Genomic DNA, 6,000 nt, shown 5'->3' on the forward strand with positions numbered 1-6,000 from the left:
GCTACTGGTTGAAGCTGAGGTAGTTAATTTACATTCTTTTTGGGGTGCCAGCCGAACAGTAATAAACACAAAAAATTGACAATCGCTGGATTATCAACTATATTGAAGCCTTCTCCTTCCCTTACTACTATCAGTATTTACAGCCTAGATTGAAGCCCCCTTCGTACTTTCTACAAGCTGGTATAAAATCTTGTTCTTCTACTTCTATACTTATTTAAAAACACAGAGCTCCTTCGTGTCCTTCAGGATGCCCGCAGAAACAGATGCTCCCACTGATGTAGCCAGAGAAGGGGCACTGACTCATTCATCATCTTTTTTATCGATGGTCAATGCCTCAAGGATTTCAGATTCAAGTTTCTTTTTGCTTTTATCCCGAACCTTGATGTTTTCCAAACTTTCAGTACACAAGCATTCTCGACAATGGGCTGGTATGCCCCCTGCTGAGATATTATTTAATAAAGCGGTATGTTCCCTGGTTCGATCATTGATACAACGATCGATTTGGCCTATGTAGCATCAACCGCATGGTGTTCCGTATCACTATATTTTTACACGACGCGCACTTAGCCTTATGAGCAATGCCACAAAATTCTGCTTTGAAATCTTCCTCGTTGTTTACCCCTGCAACACATAGTATATGGGTTATTTGGTGCTGAGCAAACCACGTGAACACCTTGCGTTCAGGCAATTTTTAAATGTGTGAGTGAGGGCGTAGATTTAAGGCGCTATCACTAAATGTTTTCATGTATTTTCCTCTATCTGGTCATTTTCCCCAGGATTCCCCTTCAAGATGTTGCAGATCTTTTCACACCTCACTCTTAATATTGTATTTGTGTTACCAGTAGTCTGTAGCATTGACATTTGAGATCGAATGCTTCGCCCAACTCGATGACGGCAGGACTTTTTAGGGGCAGATGTAGGTGCTGTAGTGACCGCACCTCAATTTACATTTTTCAAATTTCCAGAGTCAAAGGGATTTAACCCTTTACAGAACCTAGCTTGATACCTCCAGCACACGCGACGAACCGTAAACTTCAAAACTGAATTCAGGAATCGCCTAGACTTGTTCTCAGGTAGTTCTAAGGTGAACGTGAATAGGTGAATGTGCTGGAGGTACCGCGCTAGATCCTGTAAAGGATTCCTTCCCTTTGACTGTCGACATTCGAAAAACGTAAGAGGAGGTGTGGCCACTACAGCACTTACATCTGGCCTTACAATGTCCTGCTATTACTAGGTTGGGCAAAACTTCCAGACACAAATGTCAAGGCTACAGACTGCTGATCGCCTAAATATATTATTGATAGCGACGCGTGAAAAGATCTGCAACAACATCTTGCAAAACCGTGTGGAAAATGGTCAAACAAAAAAAAAATACACGAAAGCCTATAGTGTTAGCGCCATATATCCACGGCATCACTCACGGACTGAAGAAGATTGCCGGACGGCAAGGCGTACACGTGGTTTGCTCCGCGCTGAAAAAGGCATATTTCATGTGTCGCAGGGTAAACCAGAAGAAAGATTTCAAAGGAGGTCGCACGACATCACATTCCCTGCTAAATTTAGTGGGGACACTGAATTGCAGTATAGGTCACGAAACGTAAGGTTACGTGACATCAATTTTACCGCCGACTCTGACGTGGAAAGTGAATGGATCTACAGATCGCAGGACGTTAGGTCACTTGACCTCAATTAACGGCACGTCATATAAGCACCAATTCAGTTTCCCCGCTAAATTTAGCAGAAAACACATTAATGAACGGATGAACGGACTGACGGACGAAAATAAGTTTCCGTTAAAAAGCATCTCATGCTTCAAAAGTAAACATACCGTAAAATGTTTTAAGAACGCCCGATCAAAATGAAAAGATAAATGCTAAAACACTTCAGAAGTAGACTGAAGAATTTTATCCATAATTAACAATAGACCACCTTCCTTCTTTCCGCGACAAATGACATGAAATCGGAAGTAAGACAGAAGGTCGCTGAACCAGCAGATTCGCGCTTGATGATAGGATTAAGGCGCGAAACACATGTACGACGAAACCGTCCGATCCGACGTGCGGACTGCCGGAATGACCTTGGGGGAGGAGGGGGTTCCGTAGCATCGGAGAGCGTTGAAAACCCTCGCCTCCGACCGTCGTATTGCGCGGTCGGACGTCGGATCGGACGGTTTGGTCGTACGTGTGTTTCGCGCTTAACGCGAGAACCTTCTACATACTTGCTTTTCACGGGAACTGACACCACGTGCGCGGACGGAGCGCCAAAGAACGCGGGAACCCTCTAAGAACTCGAATGCAAATGTCACGGCACCGGATGCTGCAGGTTGAGGACGGAAAAACTTCACGTTTCAAGGTACGATAAACACCCGGGAAACCACTACAAACTCGCGTATCAAGGGTACTAATATCACGCGCGAAGACCGCAGCCAAAGATACAAGGGAACCAACTACGAAGTCACGTGTCACGGGAACAGATACCGCATATCGTGGACGCTGCAAACTAGCGTGGAAATGAGAAAACCCGCGGCGTACCCGCTTGTCACGCGTACCTGTATCGCAGATCGCGTGGTTGACGTGATTCCCGTCGGACGTCGAGTGGTCGATATCCAACGGGTATGAGGGGTGAGCGATGTTTCGGAATTTTTATGCTCTGGATATTGAGCCTAAAAAACAGGATGGGTGATCTCTCGGGGGCACCCGTTCATACGGAATTCCACTAGCACTTTTCGTGAAATGACGTTTGCGTACCCATTTCCAGGTATGTGCATTTAGAATTTGATTTATACAAGACAGCCGCTTCTTGTATATCGAAAAACATGCCATATATTTTAATAATACGTGATAAGCTTGGATGTCAGAAATATCACATCACAATATGACGTCACGTGATATGTTGTTGCTACGTGAATCACTGATACTAAGGTTACGTAAGCAGTAAAGCGTCTAGGTGCTATACTGTTTATACGACTTTAACTTGTGTGTCAGTCAAGCGCAACGCTCAAGCGTAACGAATCGCTTTTCTTGGCAACCTTAGCCGTGAATCATATTTTGTGTTTTTTTTTTTTATTCGGTCAAGGACAAGCCAAATAGCTACTATGCAAAACAAATATTTTCGAGCTTTGGGGTCATCTGCCTTTAATTCACCGTTGTTACGTACCATTCCGATACCAAAGGTGACCATCGCACCCAACCCCACAGTCATGATCCCAGGTGCCTGGCTTCCGGCCGCAATGAGCTTGGCAACCGTCAATAATGTAGCCTGGATGAACTGCTTTCCAAACAAGTACAACCTGGCGTCTACAGCGTCCAGATCCACAGCGAATCTATTGAGGATTCTTCCGCGGGGATTGGTGTCAAAGAAGGACACAGGGCTGAAGAGGACATGACTTAACATCTCATTGTGGAGGCGCACGGAGAGCTGCCTACTGCCAAAGGCCAGCAGCAGTCCGCCCATGCTCCGGAAAAGCACTGCAAAAATAATTAATTAAAAATTAATGATATTAACATTTTTTCTAGAAGTCAGGGCTACATAGGAATCTATGGTAGTCGTTATATTAACCAAGATTTTACTGGTCTACCTTCATGTAGGATTATAAAGTATTAGTAGTAGTTCAAATCATTCGGCATTCTGAAACATAGGGAATGCAATGACCACATAGCTTCCATGGTTGGTACACGCATAATCTTGGACTATGATCACGGCCGCAGAAGTATATGATTAGATAATGTTAATTTTAAAAAAAGTGTCTGAATTTGTGCACCTTTCGCAAAGCATCACACTTTAATGAGATAACTGTAGAGTATATTATAGGTCGCCTGTTTTGAGCGGCGGGATGGTTGGGTTGTGGAAACTGATTCCCGAACCCTTAAATATTCGCTCAAAGTAAGTAATACTCTTTCCCGGTCTGCGTTTAATTCATTTAATTGCCAGATTGCCGACCAATGTTGCCAGCACTCATTTAGCTAGATATGTAGTACCCTAGGAAAGGCATCATACAGCAGTAGATTTTTCGAGAGCAACATGTTCAGTATTGTAATTTATGCGTTTTGTATTACACACGCAGTTATTCTCAGTGGGACTCGATTATCCACCCATTATAATTCTTCAAATATTTATATATTTCAGTAAAAAGTAACAAACGTTCTTGTACTGGGAGAGCATTCCAAGAATCGCCCACTGCGCTTTACCGTTGCTGTAGACTGAGTAGCGTAAAATATTTTAAACATGCGCAGTTGCCACTCTTCCTAGATAGCACGTAGCTTTCATCTACGAAATATCACACGCCGCCTATGCTTAAACATGTCGGTGACTCAGCATTTTTTGCCCGGGTGATGAGAGTTGTAATATAAATACCATCAGAGAAGCAAAGGAAAACGAGGCCCCTTTCCCAGCCTTGGCCTCCAGATTCTCCTTGATCGTCGGAATCCGTCCACTTCTTGATCCATATCAACTGCCACGCTAACGCAACGCCACTTCCCAAGAAGAACAGGGTTGCTAGAGGTGCATACAGTCCATAGAAGCGCATCAGGGACCAGGCTATATCCAGCGCACTCTGAAAATATATACATAGCTAAAGTAAGCACTGGAGAAAAGCAATGCTTGCAATAATTCCGTCTTGAGAATGTCTGGGGTAAGATATAAAAAATGTATAACCCTGATTTTGTTCATAGTTTGTTTATGCCCTTATGTGAGGCCTTCATGCCGTGGGTTTTCATACAGCATCTAGGAGAATCCTGAGCCAAAATAGACTTACTTATGCCTTTTAGAGCGCAGAACTGAATCAAAATCTTTATCACCCACAGAAAATCTTTCATGCATACATTGTGTGCCCTGAAGTTTCTCTTGTGCACGGCTATCACATGTCGGTTGAACCTTACAAGTTTGTATGTAGATGGTTCTTCGCAATAACGTCTACTTTTTGAAGGTATTATATTTATTTAAATACATATTTAAGGATTGCTTTGTATAATCATATATTGGAAACAAGCGCTGGGGAACTGTACATAACCTTCATCAGTTTATGACACGATGAAGACAGGACATTATTTCCTAATATCTTTCATAGTATAGACTGCACTCAATTACATTGAATAGCTTATTACAGGATAGTGTATTGAGTTAAATATAATGTTCTTTGAGCCTCGTGAGGATTGCTTCAATTTTTGTGGGTCCTATTTCTTTACACTGATTGGAAGCCTGCCAGTTTGGTATACTATTGTTCAGCGGAAGTTGCCCTTCTACCCAGAACTTATGGCGAGTTCCACATTAGCCTAGTTGACAAAGTCTATCGTTTTTATAGCAGGGATCTCCAAAGGGGATCCCTGAGGGGGAGGAGGGGGGGGGGTGGGGAGGGTGAAGTTTTACTCTTTTATTTTTATTCTATGCTGGATCGCGGATCGAGGATTGTCTGGCACTCATTGCATCACACTGGCTAATGCAAGCGACTCTTTGGGAGAAACTGAAAAAAACTGCAACTTCTTCCCTTAGTAGGTTGTTATCAACAATTTCCGTTAATAAGCGTTAATATTCTGTGAGTAAAAATTAAAAGCGGTAGATTACCAATCTTTTTTTTAAATAAATGTTTTTCGCTTGAGTGTCGAGGGTTTGCGACTGTTGTGCGCAAACTGTGATGCGGTTCAATGATACGAGGGTTACCGAGGGCCATGTGGAGTCGTTCGTGATCTCGAACTCATCAGAGCTGAGCTGACGATAAGTTAGAAATTATTTATCGGGGGTGTTCGCTTCGTTTCGAGCGCAAGTACAGATTACTTCTAGTGCAGGCTTTTGTTTTGATCTGCAGTCTTCTATGATAAACTTAACCTCGGAGCGTGTCGTTTATTTGTTGAACATATGATTTACTTAGCATTAAAGCAATCGACGCTGGCACAGTTGGTGGTGCTCCGGTACTTTTGATTTCTTTTAAATCGGCGTTCGAACGACTGACGAATACCGATTCGATCTCCAAACACACGATGTAATGATCGCAGCACATAATAAAAT

The sequence above is a fragment of the Ixodes scapularis genome, unplaced genomic scaffold (genome assembly GCF_016920785.2).
Source record: "Ixodes scapularis isolate PalLabHiFi unplaced genomic scaffold, ASM1692078v2 PGA_scaffold10__122_contigs__length_95168666, whole genome shotgun sequence".
In the NCBI taxonomy this organism is placed as follows: Eukaryota; Metazoa; Arthropoda; class Arachnida; order Ixodida; family Ixodidae; genus Ixodes; species Ixodes scapularis.